This window comes from Equus quagga, chromosome 6 (assembly GCF_021613505.1).
Source record: "Equus quagga isolate Etosha38 chromosome 6, UCLA_HA_Equagga_1.0, whole genome shotgun sequence".
NCBI lineage: Eukaryota > Metazoa > Chordata > Mammalia > Perissodactyla > Equidae > Equus > Equus quagga.
This window is the reverse complement of record NC_060272.1, coordinates 50,376,176-50,398,877: the sequence shown is the minus strand read 5'-3', so window position 1 is coordinate 50,398,877 and position 22,702 is coordinate 50,376,176. Positions and strand designations below refer to the sequence as shown.

Sequence of the window (22,702 nt, the reverse complement as noted above, 5' to 3'; positions counted from 1 at the left end):
TCCTTGATATTCGGCTCTGTCCAAAAGGTCCATAAGGTATTATGTCTGGAAGACATTTGGTCCATGGCTAAAGTTCCTTGACATTTGGCCCAGCCCAAAATGTCCATCAAACATTTGATCCACACTAAAGGTCCTTGATATTTGGACCATGGACAAAAACCAATTGGCATGGACCATATATGCTCAAGGATGTTTTGGACAGGACCAAATGTCCTGCAAAGGCTTGAGGCTTGCTTCTTGAACCATAGACTGTGCCAAACCTTTGGACTGGGCGAAAATAGCAAATATTTTACAAGCACTTGTTTGAGAAGTCAGCAGGAGAACAACCATCCTAATCACAAGACTGGTGACTGTGGACTTTCTGAAGTTAGATTCAATAACCAATCATGGATAGCCAACAGTATCTTAGCTTATCAGTACCAATGAACTCTTCTTTAAAACATATTATCTCATTTTCCACCTTTTTCTCATAAAAACCCAGAGCTCCTCTCTGGTAATAAGGACACTCTCTGAGTTTCTTGATTTGAATCTGTGCTCCCCAAATTGCAATAGTTTGATCCCAAATAAACACTTTGCCTCTTGAACTGGTTTCTGATTTTTATAGTTTGAAATACTACACAGCACACATTTCCAAAATTACTTTGCCTATGGTTCTATGTATAACATTTAAAAGCAATCGATTTTATGTAATTTTTTCTTATTTAATGGGTCACATCTTAAGTCACAAGGATTCTATCCTAAGTTTCCTGTTTATTGCACTGATGATCCATTCAAGTAAGTTAGAATCACACAATATTATTTAGCAAGATATATGAATTATTTGAATAGTAATATGATATAAATAATAATCTAATTAAATGCTTAGAATTAGCAATCTTTTCGTAATTCTGCATATGCCATATTAGCGCTCCAGAATACTATCTGTGATAGTTTCAAATAAGAAGGCAGTCTTCGATAGAAAATATAGGGTAAAAAATTGTGTCCTTATGGAAAATTGATTCCTTTATTATTTTGTAATGCCTTTCTTTATAACTGATAATTTTCTTCATTCTGAAGTCTGCTCTGTCTCCAGCATCTTTTGATCAGCAGTAGCATGACATATCTATTACAATAGTACCAAAAACCATGTAAGTTTATCTCTAACAAAATAGATGCAAGATTTGTATGGGGAAAATTTAAAAAAGAAAAAACCTATGATGAAAGATATCAAAGAGAAGCTAAATAAGTGGAGAGTAATTCCATGTTCATAGACAGAATGACCCAATATTTTAACGAAGGAATTATTTTTAAATTGATTTATAGATCCAAGACAATCCCAGTGAAAATCTAAACAAACTATATTGTGCATATCAATAAGCTAATTCTAAAATTTATATGGAAAAGCAGGAGCCCCAAAATGACTAACAAAATACTGAAGAAGAACAACATTTGAGGACTAAAAATACCCTGCTTCTAGACTTACCATAAATCTATTGTAATCAAGACATCATGGTATTAGTGAAAGAATGGACACATTGATTAATGGAACACATAGCCAGCCCATAAATAGAATCACACAAATATAGTAAGCTGATCTTTGACAAAGGAACACAGGCAATTAGATTACACCTTTCACAAAAATTAATTCAAAATACATCATAAAACTAAGTATAAAACAATACTACAAAACTCCAAGAAAAAAAACCTAGGTGATTTTTATTTGGTGATGTGTTTTTAGATGCAAAATCAAAGTTACTATCTACGAAAGAAAAAAATTGATTTGAAAGTTTATTGAAATTGAAAACTTCTGCTCTGCTACAGACACTGTTAAGAGAATGAAAAGAGGAGTCACTGGCTGGGAGAAAAAAGCAACAAAACACATATGAATAATTTGTACAAAAAATAAACAAGGTACTCTTAAAACTCAACAGTGAAAATAAACAACACAATTAAAAAATGGGAAAATGGTCTGAACAGACCCCTCAGAAAACAAGATATACAGGTGGAAATAAGGATATGAAAAGATGCTCAACATCATGTGCCATAGTGGAATTGCACATTAAAGCTACAATGAGATACCACTATACACATATTAAAATGACTATAATCCAAAAGTCTGACAATACGAAATACTGGCAAGAAATCAGAAAAAGAGGAATCCCCCACATTCCTGCTGGGAATGAAAAATGGTACAGCCACTTTGGAAGACAATTTAGTAGTTTCTTACAAAGCTAAAAGATAGTCTTGCCATATGATCCAGTAATTGTGGTCCTAGGTATTTACCAAAAAGATTTCAAACCTTATGTCCAAAGAAAAATCTGCACATAAATGTTTAAAAAGCTTTATTCATAATCACCAAAACCTGGAAACGAATAAGATGCCCTTCAGTAGGTAAATGGATAATTAAACTGTGCTACATCTATATGACAGAATATCGTTCAGTGATAAAAAGAAAGAAATGATCAAGCCAGACAAAATATGGAGGAAATTTAAATGTATCTGGCTAAAGAAAAGAAGCCAGACTAAAAAGCGTACATATCTTGTAATTTATATTACATGACATTCTGGAAAAAGTAAATATAGAGACGGTAAAAAGATCAGTGGGTATCAGAGGTTTCGGGGATGTAAGTGTTGTTGCCTAAGAGAGGCACAGGGATTGTAAGGGCAGGGAAAATATTCTGGATGGTACTGTAATCGTGTATACATGATACTGTGTATTTGACAAATCCATACATCTTCACTTCACAAAAAGTAAACTTCAAGGTACGCAAATTAAAAAAAGTCATTTAGGAAGCTAGAGATCACAGAAAAGAATGCAAACTATGACAAAAGAAACTAACTGGATTACAAACATATGAAACGTTTGTAACCTGAAGAGGATGAGGGGAAAAGTTGCTAACTTGGTAACTTGGAGATGAGTGGGATCTATAAGACCAAATGCAAAAGGAACTGCACAAAGCATAGTGCTATAGTTGTGAAAATTGTTACCCATGGAAACATGAGTTAACAATTCTGATACTGATATATGTATATATATTTCTACTGGAACTGAACAATTAAGTAAATGAATGACAGATAGTGGGAACATTGTTTCCACTAATGGTGTGGAGTTTACAAGTTAGCAAGCGGATAAAGTTGGAATGATCGTTGTGGCAATAGATTAGAGTTGAAGACATCAGAAAGAACTCGTGTTTAGCTATATACATATTTTTTTATATAAAAATATCTGTAGATATGTATATATATATGTGATAGTGTACACACATATATTCCCTTGCTCTGTCAGATGAGAGAGCCTAAAAGAAATGATACTCCAGTAGCAACTAGCACTTGGATCTTGGTTTTGAATGCCATTCACTGATAAAACAAGCCAGTGTTGCTTAGAGAAAATGTTGATTCTGGTCCTGGGCAGGATGTATACAAGATGAATCTGATGCATCTTGAAATGCTCAAAAAAAGAAGAAGGCTCCACACATTGATGGAGTTGTCAAAAGAGCACAGGAGCCAACTGAAAGGGCTCCTGGTGGCCAAAGCTAGAAAAATTTGAGCAATAAAGTAAATAAAATAGTATCAGACTGTTACTCAACTTTAAAATAAATACCTGTCAGCCCACAATGATATAAATAAACGATTGGATAAATTAATAAACCGGAGATGAGAGACAAATCTCCCACACAGAAGAATTTCAAATAGTTTATGAAGACACTTTGCCCTTAAAGAGCAGAAGCATAATTCCTCACTCCTGAAGTGAAGACTATGCAAGGTGACTCTATTTCAAAGAGTGCTGTATGGAAATTGGGGGAGAAAAGAATAACTTTATAGTGGAGAAAACTAACTAACACTACCTTGGCTAGGTGATGAAGGTTAATATCTATGATGACAATCACATTGATAGTGTGAACTTTTGATATGATGTGATGAGAAGACGTAAAGACCACTTTACGTCTGTCATATTCCTGCCCCAAATTCATAACCCCAAGCTAACCATGAGAAAAACATCAGGAAATCCCAATTGTAGGACATTCTACAAAATACTTGTCTAGTGCATCTCAAAACTGTAAATGTTATCAAAGCAAGGAAAGTCTAAAAGATTGCCATAACAAGGAGAGCCTAAGGAGACATGATGAATATATGTGATGCAGTATCCTGGATGTTATCCTGGAACACAAAAAGGATAGTAGGCAAAAACGATAACATATGGACTTCAGTTAATAATATACCAATATCAGTTCATTAATTGTGACACACGTACCATAGTCATGTAACATGTGAATAATATAGAGGTAACTGGATGTGGATATTTGGAAACTCTCTGTACTGTCTTATCAACTTTTCTATAAATTTAAAAGAATTCTAACAAAAAGTCTACATAATAAAAATTCATGTAAAGATATTTGGAAAGGATAAAAGAGCATATATCTGATACAGTTTTTTCCCCAAGTCTTATTAAACTTAAAAAGAAAATGTATAAATAGACAAAATCTCCTTACCATCCCTTTTTTGTGTGGTAACTCACACATACCATTTAGCATCTAAAAAACTGTTTTGGATACCAAGTCTATCTAATAATATTATCATATGCTCTTCATTCTCGAGTGTATTAAATCCACTTATAGTCACTGAGCAATAGGAAAAATCAAGTCACCAAAGTTGCTGATATTTCATGGATGAAAAAAAAACTGTTGAAACCATAATCTTTCACAATGGCCAGCAAACTTCGAGTTACTGAATGGCAAGATAATAAAGTGATGATGTTATTTGCCCACTTCATTTTTTCATGTAAGAATGTTCTGAAATATAAATTATATAAGAACGTAGAATGAATGCTGCTTAAGGAAATATTTTCACTGCTTACTCGTTGTTCATTGCAGTAACTTGAGTGGGAATCATCTTTTCTTTAAACACTGGCCTATTATTGAAAAGCAAAATAAAACATTTAAAATTTGTTTCATGAGGCTCCTGTAGTAAAAGGAAAGGCAAAGAAAAGTGCGCATAATCAGATCTGTAATACCTGGAGAAAAAAATAAAACATCTAAATCTTTCAAAGATTTCGGATCTTGATTAACCTCTGAAAGCAAATATAATTGTTTTGACCCCTCCCCTTTCCTAACAGTTAAAATGCACACGCGCAGGCAAATGCATGCTCACTGTAAATAGAAAGTAAATTAATATGCAAGTAACTGAGAACAATTGAATTTGAAAATGCAATGTCTGATGATTTTCATAATAATCATGTACTAAAGTATTTATGGAGCACTCTTTAAATCATACAGCTGATCTTCTGGTAAAAGGGTAAAATAATTCATAGGTACATTTTTTTGATATTTTGAAGCAACTGAAAAATGCATGGAAGGACCTCCACTAACGTTATCACTCTGAACGGAGGTGCTTCACTAAGAATTATAGCAATCACAGCTCCTATTTAAGATTATGGTATCTTAGCTGTAAATAAATGGAAATGCTCTAACTAGGATAGGTCCAAAAAGGATTCCATCATTGTGGATATAATTAAATTTTTAAAGTAGACAAGAAGGACTGGGAAATTTTTTATCCTCAGCCATCTTATCTTAAACAGAAGATCAATTATTTCATAAACATCTTCATCCAGCTTACTAGTAGAATACTATGACGTAAGTAAGGAGCAAAAAGCTGCTCAGAAGTTAACACACTATTGTAAAACCAGCAATTTCTTCTATGAATTACCTAAAATAGAACAACCCAAAGAAGTGATGCTACTAATTTTATGATGGAGTTGCTGGCTAATAGTTAATTGTTATTAAATATGCATTGTAGTTTCTCTTAGTTTTTCAATTTAATGAAAAACTTTACATAACATTTTCATGAGCAGATTTTCATGAGCAAAGTTAATGTCCTTATTTCTGGAATGCATGTTCTGGAAGTTCACTTCTAACAAGAAACTAATTTGATCATCTTCATTAATTTTATCATTTTCTTTCTCTTATTTAGTTCACCAAACATGGTGAAAAATTCATACTTCATATGCATTAGACATGGATTGTTTTGAAAATTTGGTGAGATAAATGCATTGTGATAGAATATATGTAATTATAACTCTATATAACAAAGAATACACATCCTTATCCGACAGCCAAATTTGAGCTGAAATTTCAATACTGATAAGGGGAAAAAAAAAGAAAGGAAGAGAGTAAAAGGAGAAAGAGTGTGAAAAATATAGAGAGAAATGAAGAGACTCAATGTGGAGGAGGGAGTCAATTTGAGTTTCCTATGTTGGGTGAAACCTTTAAAAATCCATCAAGATATCTATTATATATAGAGGGTTCCATTTGTAAAAAACAAATAATGGTAACAACAAACACACACATTATTAGCAAGTTAATCTAACCTAAATGATTCAAATTATTTTTGGGTCACACATTTTTATTAAAAAAATTAAAATGAAAACAAAGTTAATTAAATATAGCAAAATTAAAGTATATCAAATTATTCCTCAATAAAAACATAGTGACAAAATAATTGTTATTCCTTTCACAGTTCTAAAGTTATAAAACTAGTAATCTTAACAAATGCAAGTGATTGATGAAAGACCTCAGTTACTGATAAATCAAAGAAGTGAGAGGTGGTCATTTACAATACTACCTCTAGGCACTTAGTTCAACAGTATCTCAATCTCCAAAATTGTTAAAATAATTTTATTGAAGAAGAAATTGCCAGGGAAAGGGAGGAGATTCAGTCGCTTGACAGTAAGCCAACATTAGAAATAATCAACGAAATATGTGTCCATAATACTTGTAAGCTCAATTAAACACTGATTCTTTGTATCGCTAAGAATTCTTGAACTCAAATGGCGTATTGTTATTGGTTGGCATAAAGCTCATCATAAAAACACAGTTTATATGTAACAGGAGTGTAGGTATAAGTAAATCTAAAACAATCAGAAAATTAAAAGAATATATCGCATCACCCACGAGAATTTCTGCTTACTAGTGGATTTTCAGTGGATGTATATATTCATTTGCTCGTTCAAATTTGTTATTGAGTGCATACCATTGAAACATTCTCCTTTCCTATGCTGGAAACAGTCTCCTAAGGCACTGGAAATATTCTCCTTTCATACAATTTGCTTTCATATCCAAACCATGAAATCTAATATTAAAGTTAACTGAAATTTTCAAATTAAAATAATACATATCGGTGACACAGATACAAATTAAAAGTAAGTCCTATTAGCTGTGTGACAACAGATAATTTACTTTGATTCTCATGAATCTGACATTGGGATGAATAATTAATTTCCAAAGTATACTTGTAAGTTGGCCTTCTTAAAATAATAAATGAAATTTAACATTTATGAAATGCTTTGACAAACACTAACAAAAGATCAAAGATCACTAGGGAAGATATTGTTTGCCTGGATCTCATAAAAGAAAATGGTTTTGGAAAGAATAGTGACATATTTAAGATCATCCAAAGAGTAAGTAAACAATTATAAAAATGTCACAGGGTGTCAGATCTTTAAATCAGAGATCCACAGTTCCACAAATCATGCTTCACTTAATACATGTTTAACTGTATGATACAATATTTAAGATAAATCTTTCGGGGTTTTTAAGTAGAAATTTTAGAAAAATCCTTAACCTCGATTCCATATTGAGAGATGCCATGAGTAGATAGAAGGTCAGGCAGATTTAGGAGTCTAAAATTTTTCAATTCCTGCAAGTCCACATAAATGTTTCTATCCAAGCTTCCAGATTGTATTATTTCCAAACTACTACCCATATGCTAGGGAGCCTTGGAGAGACTGGGAAATATAAAAATGTATGGATATATGTGCTTTCTTATCACTATGCACATACATTTCAAAGTAATATGCAAAGAAATATTATTTTTTGGTTGAAAATGTTTCCTAGCAAAGCAATAGTTATTGTGAGTATGATTTACAATTAAATAATAATTAAACAGTATAATTTTGTGAACCATTTTCCCACTCAATAGTGGAGTTATTTTAGCCCTTATTTTACAGGTTTATATTGTAGTAAAATAACAACAAATTACATTTAATAAACAGACCAGCTAAGCAGGAGAAATATCACTGTTTATATTTTGCTGGATGATGAAAATTTAGGCACAGTGCTTCAAGGAAGCATAGCATACAGCTCTGCCTTCATATCTAACTACCTATGATTTATACATATGCTTCTGAGACAGAATTGTTAACGATGAACTCACATATATTCATTTACATACTTCGCTTGCTGCACTGTAACCCTAATTGGTTAATATGTGACACTATATATGCAAAAGTTAAAAAAAGTTCATGCTTTTTTGTCACTATGAAAAGTTTTTATTTATTTTTACTTCAGATAATTTTGCTTACTGAATATTGAGCCAAGCTTCAGTCTACCATTTAAATTCCAATTTTAATAGTTCTTTCCATCTTTTGAAAGCTGAATTATATAATATTCTTTTAAGAAGTCTTACTGCATTTCTTATCGAAATAAATAAAACATGCTTTTGACTTTAACAAAATTAAAACATTCTAAAAGTTAGCCAATTATGTGTGTACACCCACATCAAAATCTAGTTGATGGTTCTCAAAAGGCGGTTTCTGGAAATCTGGTGATCCATAAGACCCTTTCAGGGTGTTTGTGGTATCAAATACGATTATTCTAACAGTAATAGTTTTGAACAGTGTGTTGAAAACTGTGGGTAAAATTGCAGGTGACTTAGAACAAGTGAAACAGTGGAAATAAACTATACTTAGTCAGACTCCTTGTGTTCTGTACCACTATGTATTTGCCATAAGAAAAATGCGTTTCACTTAAGATGTTCATGAGGTATAAGTAAATATTATTAATTTTATTAAATAATACCCCTTTCTTATTCATCTTTTTAATATTTGTGTAATAAAATGAAAAGTATACGTATCACTTTGATTGCATTTTTAAATGGGATTGTTTTATTGGAAGAAGTATTTGTGAGCTTAATTGCAAACTGAACTAAGCAATTTTTTTCAAAGAATACGATTTTTATGTGAAAATTTGAACTGTCTTAAAAAATTGCTTTTGGAAATTAATGTCTGCAAATATGAGGTTTCCAGTTTCCCATTACTTGAATTTTTTGCTGGTTGGTGATGATATTAATAAGCATAACTTTTAAAAAATATTATATAATGAAACGTGCCAAAATTTGCAATATTTGTATCACTCTGTGAACCAATATTTTCTGAACGAACAATGCATGTTTGACAAAACCGTCATAGGTAAAAGGTCCATTCAAAGTGTAAGATAATCCAATTGATGTTACAACTTTCTATAATTTCATGAGAGGTATTAATCTTTAGTTTTCTTCTCAGGTAGAGTATTTGGCTGTGATTTATATCAGAACATATTGGCCTTAAAGAATTAATGGAGAAGTACATCCTTCTCTTCAATTTTCTGAAAGATTTTACAGAGAATTGGTATTACTTTTCCTTAAATGTTTCAAAGAATTCATCAGAAAACCAGCTGGGCTTGGAGTTTACTTTTGGGAAAGTTTTTAACTAGAAATTCAGGCTACGCTGACAATTTTTTTCTTAATTTAGCATTGGTAATTTATATGTCTACAGAAATTTGTCCATTTAAGGTGTTGTCAAAATTACTAGCATAAATTTGTTACTGACATTCCCTTATTAGAATCCAGTGATTTTGATACCAACCCTAATATCAGTTTCCCCACATTAAACCCAGCATATATTGGGTTAAAACCAAAACGTTCATTCCCTGCTTACTCTCTGGCTTCCTGGCTCCAGAATCCACTATCCTCCATGGAGACAGACACCGTCAAGGACAAGCACCTGGATTATCTCCTGACCAAGAAGAGATACAGGCTGGTGGGAAAGCTGCTGACCAGCAAGGTTACCAGCTCCCTCCTCTCTGCAAGTGTCTCAAGGCCAAAGACAGGCTGGTGGGAAAGCTCTGACCAGCAAGGCCATATGCTCCCCCTCTGCTACCTAAAACCCCAAATAAAAACCCTTCCTTTTAGCTTTTCGGGGAGTTTTGGATTTCAGCGTTAGCTGCCCTCTCTCCTTGCTCAGTGCTGTGCAAAAAATTCCTACTTTCTTCCACCACACCTGGTGTCAGAGATTGGCTTGCTGCACAGTGGGTGAGCAAACTCACTTGAGGTTCGGTATCAATTTCTCCTAATTACTGATATTGGCAATTTTTTTCTGGATCAAGCTGGATAAAGTTTTATCAATCTTATTGATGATCTTAGAAAAATAGATTTTATTTATTTTCTCTATTTTTTAAATTTTCTGTTTCATTTATTTATGCTTTTACATTTATTATTTTCTTTCTTCTCCTTACTTTGGTTTTGATATTCCTTTCTTTTTCTAGTTTCTTATGGTGGATACCTAGGCAATTGATATGAGGCCTTTCTTTTTTTAAATATTGGTATTTAGTGCTATACATTTTCCTCCATTTACTGAACCAGCTACATCCCCAAGATTTTAATACATTGCATTTTCATTTTCAGAATACCTTCTAATTTCCCTTTTGATTTCTTTTTTGACTCATGGGTTGTTTAAAAGCGTTTTCATATCTGATGTTTTGAGGTCTGTTTCCATTGACTGATTTCCCTCCTCATTAAAGGATGTATTTTCCTGCTTCTTTGCATAACTTTTGAGTTTTTATAGGATGCCAAACATCGTAATTTATGACTTGTTGGGTGCTGGTTATTTTTATATTCCTTTATATATTCTTGAGATTGAGTGGGATGTAGTTAAGTTACTTAGAAACTATTTTATCTTTTCAAGATTTGCTTTTACTTTTTGTTAGATTGGACGAGAACAGCTTTTAGTTTAGGGCCAATTTTCCCTCATCACTGAGGCAATAGCGTATTCAGTACTTTAACCAATACCACATGTTATGAGGTTTTTCCACTCTGGCTGGTGGACACACAAACTATTCTGGGCCTTGTGTGAGCTCCTGGGATTGTCCTGCCTGCTAATTTCTGGTGAGTCTTTCCTCAGTCTCAGGAATTATCCTCACATGAATCATCTGATCAATATTCAGTAAAGACTCAACGTAAACCTTGGCAGATGTCTGGGACTCTTTCCTTGTATAGCTTTCTCTTCTTTGCTACTCTGCCTTATGCATTCTAGCCGCCTTGGCCTTCACCAGTTCTTAAATTTGTCTCCTTGACTGAGAAGGTAGGCTCTGTTTTGATTCCCTTGCCTTTGCTGGGACCTGGAAAGTCTGCTCAATGTAAGCTTGTGCAAACATCATCAGGTTGCCTTATTCATTTCCATTCACTCAGAGATCAGTCTTCCACTGCCTCTTTTCAAACACTTGAAAATTTGTTTCATATTGAACACCTGATTTTAATAAAACAGAGTACAAAATGTTTACTGACATGATATTATATTGCACTTTGCAACTAATCCTCAAAAAATAAAAGCAAAAGCAGCCTGTCCAGAGGTTGGTCCAGTGGCATAATGGTTATGATGGTCCACTCTGCTTTGGCAGTCCAGGCTTCACGGCTTCAGATCCTGGGTGTGGACCTACACACCACTCAACAAGCCATGCTATGGTGGCATCGCATATACAAAATAGAGGAAGATAAACACAGATGTCAGCTCAGTGACAATCTTCCTCAAGCAGAAAGAGGAAGATTGGCAACAGATGTTAGCTTGGGACCAATCTTCCTCACCAAAAAAAAAGAAAAAAAGAAAAAAAAAGATGTCTGTCCATTTTTAATATATCAACAAGGAAAAATACCACTCTACTTCCCCAGTTGCGTGTATTAACAAAGAACATCCACAATTTGCTGAAAAGCCTATTGGAATATTGCTGCCCTTTCTGTAGAAGGCTACGTTTCCCCCTATACCTCACCCAAAAGAACATACCTCAAACACTTGAATCCAGGGGCAGAAAAGAGAATTCAGGTGCCAGACATTTTTTTAAAAATTAGGAAATATAAAACAATTCCACTCACCACTACTCTGGGGGAAATATATATTTTTTAGTCTGTCAGTTTTGTCAATATAATGAGTTCATAAATAAATACTTTTAAATATAGTCTTTTAATTTCTAATATGGTAGATATTAATACCTATAAAGCAAACAAACAGTATCTTTTTAGGATTCTAAGTATACAAAGAAGTTAAATATTCTGATAAACAAGACTTTGAGAATTGTTGATCTGTTGCATCGTCATTTTTTCTCATTTGATACAAACTAATGACAATAATTTTCTGTATGTCATTTTTTTGTTCTCAGTATAAATGTACTAAATAATAGGTTAAACTAAAATGTTTTTATGCAAAAACTGTGTTGGCCCCAGTATTTGAAGATATTTGCCCATTTTTCAAGTCAGTGATTCAATAAAAAGTCTGAAAATTATGTGAGACAGAAACATTTGTGTAATTTCTCCTTTGGGCTACTCAAATGGCTTCCTGTTAATTTAATGTGTGCATGAGATATGAGGATGTGGTGAGAGGATTGTATAGGGGGTATCATCCACTCATACCTATCCTGAAAAACTCAGGATTCTGCTTGCTGAGTTACCAGTTACAGAAATCTATACGTGACATCTAATGGTAGCACTGTCTGTTTCTGAGTTCTATACTGAAGCATCATAAAGGGGAAATCCACTCACAGAAAAGTGCTCAGGGGCCTGCACAAATCCCTATACCTCTTAAAAGATGTGGCAATAGAATATGGAACCAGGACACTGTTCTCATTCCCAGGAGCATTGCAATTTATCACTCCCCTGGCTGTACTTCTTCAGCAAAGAAATATATAAATTTCACCTTGGAGGAATTAACTGAGCTGCGTTCTGTGCATTTGTAATATGTGCATGCATTCTGACTCTACTATTTTATTAGTGTGAATCATGAGCAGTCAGTTCTTTACTTTATTTCTTAGTCTTCTACATCTTCCACTCAAAAAAGACCTTTAAAAGTCACCTAAAAATAGGCTGTGGGTCCCTTGAGATTAGTAAATCTCTACTCCTTATCTGATTTGTTACAATGTTAAAATCTTCTCCTGACAAGCCTAAAGCTCTATACAGGAAATTTTTGTCCTTTTTTAAAGGTCTTCCATCAGGATGAGGATTTAGATTGTATTTAATTTAAAATCTAGCACAACTTGATGCCATCTAAGATTAAAAGAAAATTTGATTAACTTCATATTAAATGTTTATAATGTAATTGCATATGATAAAATCATTTTTATCTGTATCTTTGGTAAAAACTGTATTAATTTATTAACTTTACAAAAAATGTAGTTATTGTTTATTTTTTCCTTGCTATTACAATCTTAGAAACTCACACAAAGATGCCGTGTCCTAAATATTTGTTACATGAATTAAAAAATATTTCCTGCAATGGAAATATAAATGTATGACTGTAGAAATTAAATCAACTTAAGCAGTAATTTTTAATCCCCTAAATATAAATTAATATAGCTACACTAAATAATATAGAAGAAAATATTAAATAATTTATTACTTAATATGTTTTATCTTTTGTTTCTATGTGAGTACCATACACAAACTTCTATTTGTGTGTATATGTTTTGTGTGTGTGTGTGTCTGTGTCTCTGTGTGTCTGTGTGTAGGTAGGTAGGTAGGTATGAACATATTTGGTCAATTCAACTCGCCTAACTATAAGCTTTGTGAAAAAATGACATAAATTAAGTATTAAAACACTTGCATGCATTATATGGGTAGCCAAAGTATACTGTAAATAGTAGATGAATAAGTTTTTTATTGATTGTAAGCCTTATAAACTTATTCGTATATTCTAATTTTATTCCAATTTCCTAACTATTAGAAGATTTCATAATTGGATAAACTAGAACAAATGCTCATTTCCAAAGTTTCAGAATTTTTATACTTTTAGAATGTCTTGATTAAATGTATACTACTTCCACTAGGAAAAGATAAGAACATATAATAAAAAACATTTGAAGGTAATAAGATATTGTCTATTATGCAAAATACCTATTATTTTCTCACCCCAAAATTTTCATGAACATAATAAAATTTTGAATAGCATCTCTGCCAAAATGGCAGTCTAGATGACATAAAAACTCTCCCAAGACAAGGAACTAAAAATATCCAATAAATATCTGTTTTGATGCACAGATATGAAAAAATAAATTTCCAGGAACCATTAACAAAGAAGTGAAAATAAGAACAGTGAACATATGTACAATAACATCTAATATGATTTTCATAAAACAAGAATAGATAAGGGAGGCCATGTGCAAAAAATAGTGACTACAAATTTCTCAGAATTGATACAAAACAACCCGTAGATACTGAAATACAGTACACCTAAACAGGGTAAATAAAATATAACTCACAGATGAACACACAATAACATGCATGTAAAAAAAATAAAACAGCAAAAAGAGTTTTAAATTAAACTACATGTTACTGATCAAATTTTCAACAAGAGAAGGAAACTGAGACTAGCAGATGATTTCGTATGAGCAGAAACAGAAATCACAAAATAGGGGGATATCATCAAATATTGAGAAAAAGTTATTGTCCACCTGAATGAAATAGCATCACATTTATAACTAAATCCAGACCAACTTCCTTCCTTCCTCCTCCTTCCTTATCCAGAGGAAATTGTTATCCTAACATTGATGTCCATGATTACCAAGTATATATCTGTGCTATATTTCATATGTATTTACTCATAAAATGTTTTGTTGCTTCATGCATATATCCTTTTGCATTTTTTTTTTCTTTACCTGAGGAAGATTAGCCCTGAGCTAACATCTATACCAATCTTTCTCTATTTTTTATGTGGGTCATTGCCACAGCATGGCTGATAAGGGGAATAGATCTGTGCCCAGGATCCGAACCCATGAAACCAGGCTGCCTAAGAGGACTGTGCCAAACTTAACCACTACACCATGGGGCTGGTCCCTTAGTTTGCATTTTTACTATTTATTCTTAAAATAAAGTACATTCCATACATATATAAATATATAACATTTATGTGTTAATAGAGTAATTTGTTCTACATGCATTATTAGTATCAGTAAAGTTCTATTTTTTTATTTTATTGTATTTTTTTTGTTGTTGAGGAAGATTGGCCCTGAGCTAACATCTGTGCCAGTCTTCCTCTATTTTATTTGTGGGATGCCACCACAGCACAGCTTGATGAGCAGTGTGTAAGTCCATGCCTGGTATCCAAACCCACAAATCCCAGGCCAACCAAGTGGAGCATGCAAACTTAACCCTTACACCACTGTGCCAACCCTAAGTTTTAGAAATTTTATGAGTAAAATCCTCACAAACTTTTGGTAGATTATTCCCAGAGACTTCATAGATTTGTCACTTTCTGAAACAGTTTCCTTAACTTATATTTTCTAAATGCTTGTTGCTAATGCATAAAATACTATTGGTACATACATATACATACACATATGGAATCTAGCCAAACTCTCCTATTATATCCATTCTTTACAATTATATTCTTAGTAAATTGTGTCTTGCAAAAATAATGGATATTTTATTTCTTCCCTCTTTTATCCAGATTTAATGTACTATTTTCTTGTGTAATTTGCCTACTAGAATTTTCTCAGTTAAATTGAAATAGCATTTGTTTTTTTCCCTAATTTTAAAAATAATGATTCTACATTTCTTCAATTTTATTTTCAGTAGGTTTCTGATACATGTACTTTATTAGGGTGACACTGTCCTCTGTTACCGGACTGCTAAGACATTTCATTGTAAGTAGATGTTGAATTTTATAAAATTTACTTTTAACATCAGTTGAGATAATTTTAAGCTCAACTGTGAATGTTATGAATTGCTTTGATAAATATTTTTATCAATAAACCTCATAGTTCTGGGATAAACATAACTTGTTATGGTATATCTTATAGATTTTGTTGCTTAATATTTTACTGTGATATTCACCTATGATTTTCCCTTTTGGTGCTATCCTCATTTAATTTGTGAAAAGGTAGCTCCAGTTTCATAAAATGACTTAGGGAGCTTTCTTTTTCTAGAATAATAGAAATTATCTTGCTGGAACTTTTTTAGAATCCTCATTTAAAATAATCTGAGCTCTATGTGTATAAGTGTGTATTTGCAGAATTTGTTTTTGTTGTGGAGTAGGAAGACACATTTTTTCTTTTACATACAAAAGCTGTACATAATTACTGTATACAACATGATAAGTTTGGAGATAAGTATATACCTGTGAAGGAACCACCGCAAGCTATGCCATAAACCTCTCCATCACCTCCAAAAGTTTTCCCCAGCCTGTTTTTAACATAAACACTTCCAATATCACTTTGATTATGCTATTTATTCTTGAAAATTTTTTTCTGTTGTGTATTTTTCTACAAAACTATCCACTGAACTTTCTTTCACATTTATCATGGCGTAAGGTTCTTAATGATATTCTCCACGTATGGTTTTAATTGTTATTTGCTCTGTAATGGAATCTTCTTTCTCAGTCCTGATTTTACTTGGGCCTTCTCTTCTTTTTTCCTTACTAATATTTCCAGTTTTCTTATTTCATACATCCTTTCTTTAGATTAAATCAATTGATTGACTTGCTACTTTGATATTTAGTTGACTAATTTATGCACTTTTTTTTGGACACTTCCTTGCAACTGTTTTCAGTGTACTTGGTTAATCTTTTTCAAAATTCCCATTTGAATGATAATCCCCTTCTTTTTTCTTAACTTTTTCCTTTCCTAAGATATGCATAGATGTAATATAATTTCCATTCAATATTACTTTATCAATATCTTACAAAGTGATGGAGTTTCCTCTTTTTGCAATGCATACATCTTAGCATGTATTGAAGTAACTAAAATAATAAAATCAACTGCTCCTACTGTTTCCAATAGATGCCGAGAAAGTGTGAGACTCCCCAGAAAGGGAGGTAGGGTGAGGACTTTCCACACGTATAAAAATATATTTATTTTTCCCTTACTCTTGAATAATATTTTAGCAGTTACTCTCTTTAGCATTTTAAAGATAGACTACATTTTCTTCTGGCATATATTGTTGTTTCTAGATGCCTGTTATTTGTTCCTGTGGAAAAACTATTTTCTATTTTCTTCGTTCTCGTTGCTTCTAAGAACTTTTCCATGCCCGTTATGTGTTGGGAAAAGTCTAGGTATCAGGTGTATTAATGGTTCAAGGAAAAATTTTTTTCCTAACAAGTATCAGAGCAGATATAAACTTCCTTGTTGTTAATGGTTTGTGGATGGAGTTTTGATTCTCTTTTACTCTTTTCACTGAAGCTATATTTCTTTGAGTATAAGTGACTTTATGCAAGTGTCTCAAATTCAACTCTTTTCAAGATTCCAAAGTCTCATCTTCACTTTCTCTACAGGCAAAATTTGGGAGCCTCTGGCCATTAGTGGTCAGCAGCTGCATGGCTGAGCCCCACCTGGGCTCTCAAGTCTCTCTTCTCTTCTGGCACCTGAGGAGTTTCCTTTCCTTCATGGAAGGTCAGCTAGGAATTAAGAGTGTTTTGGTGGTTACAAGCTGTGTTGCTCTCTGTTACTGCACATCTCTTCATATTTTTAGTGGAAAAGGTTTTCTCTAGCCTGGTTCTCCATTTTGCCAGAAGAACGAATCTAAGAATGTTCTTTTTTCAGCAAATAAAATGAAAGGTATATGTAAAAGAACCTTCTTAAATAAACCTCAAAAGTCTGTTACAGAAACAATATAAAACTAATATACTGTCCTTTATGGAGATGCTGTCTCCATTGCTTTATATATGTGATCCAGATGACAGCTGCTATTTTTATACATTACTCTGTCTCCCTGGTCACAGTGATTATAACTCATTGCAAGTTGATCAGTCACTCTATACATAGTTCAAAATGCAACACATGAGGATATGCTTTTTTCTCACTGGTTTGCAACTACGAGGTCGTTAAGCTATCTACCTAGTGACTATAGTTTTAGCCTTGTGGAAAAACTGAGGTGATAAAGCCGTAACAGAAAGAAGCAGCAATGAAAAATGGAAAAAAGCTTGATGGTGTTCGAGTCCCTGATTCCATCATTTCCAAGGCTAACTCCATCCCAATTCTTCCTGCATTTGGCATATATGAACCAATACATTTCTTTTTTGCCTCTTAGTTAGTTAGATTTACATTTATGTCACTTGCAACCAAAACACCTACTAATATGTAAATTAAGATAAGGTCCTTGTAACTGGATATAAGTACTATTGACATTATTTAATGCATTTTATATACTCTATGGTTTATAGAAACATTGTTTTGACTCTCTATTCTGAATAATAATGATATTAATAGTTATATTAATATATAAATTATTTTTAATTTATTTTAATATATAATTTTTAATTAGTTTAATTAGTTGGCCTCATGATTTCTGTCATTCATGCTACTAATAACATTTTAATTGCTCTCCCTCCACCTACCTCTTTCCCTTCCAAGTCAACCTTCAGACTGCAACTAGGGGTAGCTCCAAAAACCTTAAATCCAATCATAACAATCTCTTAAGTGGCATTCCTCTAAGGGAAGAACTGTGAGAAAAAAAAGAAGCAAGTCGAAATATCTTAGTATGCTAGTATCACATTCAAAATCCTCAAAAATATGTAACTAACCGGCACATTTGACTTTATTTAAACTGGATACCATCTCTTGGATCGTGTGATTTTCTCCTTTAAAGTGAGTTTCTTCCTCTCCTTCACCTGTTGAAATTCTGTCCATCTTTTATGCTCTAACTGAAATGCTGCTTCTTCTGTAAATCTTTCTCCAAAACTGATATCGAAATTAACTCCATTTTTTGGTCTTATATCTATTTGATTTTATTTATGTTAATGGACTCATGCCAATATTACTAGTATTTTCATTAATGATTTACATTTCTGCATCTCTATATAGATCATATCTTTTTGAGGGCTAGAACACTGATACATTTTCACAAATACCAAATATATAAATATAAATGTTTGTTGGGTGGGATTAATACCCAATTATTTTACCACTTTATATTAGTATTGCATCCAATTCAGGTCATCTTTTGTAATATGCATTATAGTCCCAGGTTGGCTTCCCTCTAGCTCTGATTTCAGACAACATTTTACTTATTACACAGCATACAAAGGAAAATAAAATCTATCAGAAAATCTGGAAGTTCTCGAGTCAATTTTTATAGCTTTACTTAACTGAAAACATTTTAAAGTTCAAAAATGTCATCCCTTAAGAATTAGATGTGAGGGGCTGGCCAGTGGCATAGAGGTCAAGTTCACTTGCTCTGCTTTATTGGCTGGGGTTCGCAGGTTCAGATTCCAGGCATGGACCTAGCACTGCTCATCAAGCCATGCTGCGGCAGCATCTCATATAAAATAAAGGAAGATTGGCACATATGTTAGCTCAGGGCCAATCTTCCTCACACACAAAAAAACATTAAATTAAAAAAAAAGGTGAGATTCTGCAAGAATTTCAGCCTTCAAAAAAATAGAAATCTATTTTCCAGAGGAGCAAAAAAACAGGTAGATAGCCATTAGAGTAAACTAAAATGCTATGAACAAACACCATAAAGCATTTTAGCTTAAAAAATATAAGAATCTGGGCTTACAGTTATAACTGGAAACTTTTAGAAGTACTGTAAATGAGTGACTCTGCGTGAAAGAAGACACTCAGTTCTGTATCATGTATTTTAATCACCTATTGAGCCAGAAGCTTCATGTTAGGTTAACTAGAAACAGTCTATTAGGCACTGTTCACCAACAAAGCAACAGAGTGAGTGCTGAGGGAGATTCCACAAAGTAGTACTGAATGCTCAGGTTAAGTCATAGGGTACCCTTGAAATTGATGAGATAGCTGCTGTATAAAACACTGAAGAGAAACAGACATGCAAAATATTCACCATTGGGACCATCAGAGAGATGTATGTGTGTTTATTACATGTTTGTTTATGTCTTTATGTTTGTGACTAAATTTTTCACAAAAAAATTTAGGAAAAAAAAATTAACTAGATAAAATTGAGGATATAGAGTATTGTTAGCTGACATTTTCCTAAGCAGTTTTTAAAGTTAAACATAGAGAAAGCAACTGTATAATTTTATTTATAACAGATAGCTTTTGGCCTTCTTTTATAGGACACTATTGACTGCATTTTGCAATATAATTTCATCGAAGACCATAGATTAGACCATTCTCCATACATAGTTGACTCCTGAACCTTTTAAGATTAAGGTCATTCACTTTTGTAAATACAGGTAACCACCTAAATAATCAGCAGTCCCCACCATGTTTATTGATGCTATAGGAGGACACTTAAGCTTATGGTCAGGAGTAATATATAAATCTTTTTCTTTTTTTATTGTTTAACACTCAGAAGTCATATTTTATCAAGTATTATGAGAATTTGCTGGACAATAATAGGTAACATTATAAATTGAACACCATAGAGTCAGCTGGCAATTTCTGATTTATGTTCCAAAGGATTATTTTTAATATGATTTTCAAAACTTGGGTGCGATATATTTTTACATGCTGGTAACAATTATAGAATGGTAGTTATATTATGGAATGATTCATAAATATATGAATATATATATTTTTATTTTTAAATATTTAAAAAAATTTTTAAATTTTAAGATATTTTCTTTTCTTCTTTTTAAACGATTAAAATCGCCAACACTAATTGTGGCTAACCATGTGCTTCATGTTGTATATATAAAATCTCTCTCTATAAAAAATATATATCTTTTTTCATGTATGTATAAAAAATAAAAAATCTTCACATATTTAAAAAATCTAATTATCTAATCTATATATATAAGGTAAATACAGATTATCTAATCTAATTATAAAATTGAATCTAAAATATTATGTAATATCTACTAAAAATGAATTTTATGGTTAAATAGAAAAATGGAAATTTTTACTTTTAGTTGTGGGTCCTTCTAGTTGTGGCATGTGGGATGCTGCCTCAGCATGGCCTAATGAGCGGTCCCATGTCAGCTCCCAGGATCTGAACTGGTGAAAGCCTGGGCAGCCGAAGCAGAGCGTGCAAGCTTAACCACTCGACCATGCAGCTGGCCCTGAAAAATGGAAATTTAATTCAAGTAATTACTCTAGGCAGCAGGACCCAACTCTGTCTTCTAATATCATAAATCAAACCATTTACCAAGTTCTTTCTGTCCCTCGGTGTGCTTCCTCTCCTGTCACGTGTCCATCCCCGTTTAGTCGTCCACTCAGCATATTTAAATCAAATCACACTGTGTGCCAGCAGAAAGGGTGCATGATGCAGAAGTAAACAAGCTAGGTAAGGTACTGCATTCTTGTGTAAAGCATTAAAAATGCATAACTAAGTATATAACATATGTAAGTACAAGAATAAATATGTTCAAACCATGATAAATTCTGTGATGATAATAAAAGGGGATATTTGAATCTATAGTGCCTTAAATTGACTTTGTAGATTGTGTGATCAGGGTAAAGAGTTTGTGTTTTACTCGAGTGCAAAGGAATCTATTGGAGGGTTTAAAGGAGAGGATGACACGATGACATTTATGTGTTAAAAGCTCACGCTGATTGCTGTGTACAGGATGCACTGTGCGGCCCAGAACATCAAGAGGCTGATCATGTGGGCGACTGTCACAGTGGACCAAGAGCCGCATGGCAGCCGTGGAGGTTGATAACATCGTACTAATCTGCCTCACATATCTTTCTGGACAGAATTTTTCTCCTGCCTGATGACTGGCATTCAGAAAATCCCCTAAAAGGTAGAGAGAGGAGTTTGGTAGTAGCAATTGCCTCAAATGAGAGGGGATATTGTTAGAGAGGATTTCCACCTACAGGAAGGCTTTATTTTTCCTCAGAGTTCACTACTTGGGAAAAGCATTAATATGGCTTTTTTGTGGATGAGAATAACAAATGTGGATTAGAGGGATGATGATGACTGTCCATAGACAATTTTGAGAGAAACAATTTAAATTATTAACTTGATTAACAGAGATTATAGCATAAAATAAATCTTTTAATTCTTATATGCTTCTATTATTTCGACCAGATAATTTACAGAGAGATGTAAAAATAACACAATTGAAAATGATCAGCCCTTTGGTTTATCTTAAAATTTTTAATTTGTGGACCTACATATTCTGAGCAATAAAGTAAGTCTACTAAATTTAAATATATTCTAGTTATACAAAGGCTATTTTCAGACCACAATGACATTAAATTAGAAATCAGCAATAGAAATATCTCTGGAAAATTCTGAAATATTTGGAAACTAAATAACACACTACTTGGTTTGAAGAGACCTCTATATGGGAGTCAGTAACCTGCCTGTCCTCTGAGATTCGAGGCCACTCCCTTCATGAGCTCTTCTAACCTGAGCGGAAACTGCCAGTACACAGCATTCCTGGGCTGTTCCTTGAAGAGAGCAGCCATTGCGATCTCTTTTTTCTCTCAATTAACTAGACTTAGAGAAAGAAAACTCTCTTATTATATTATGTTTTTCCCAAAAGAACACTCTGAAAAGCATCTGTGGTACCTTAGTTAGATCTACCCTGTTTTTCCCTTCTCCATTTCATAGTACTCATCTCTACTCTTTTTTGCTTAAATCATTTTGATATCAACACCCATGAAGAGTTATCTGCTCCTTTTTGGTGCTTAAACATTTAGAATCTGAAATCCAAATCCCCTTTACTCAGCCTACAATTTCATGCATATTTAAGTGCTCTTATATAGATGTTAACATACTCTGACACACTTGAAATTGAAAA

At 33.0% G+C, this 22,702-nt stretch overlaps 1 pseudogene; it reads right to left on the bottom strand.

The window, feature by feature from the left end:
• LOC124240724 (ATP-dependent RNA helicase DDX3X-like) overlaps positions 1-22,367 on the bottom strand; it is a 179,927-nt pseudogene extending 157,560 nt beyond the window's left edge.
• Between the last annotated feature and the right edge of the window lie 335 nt (positions 22,368-22,702).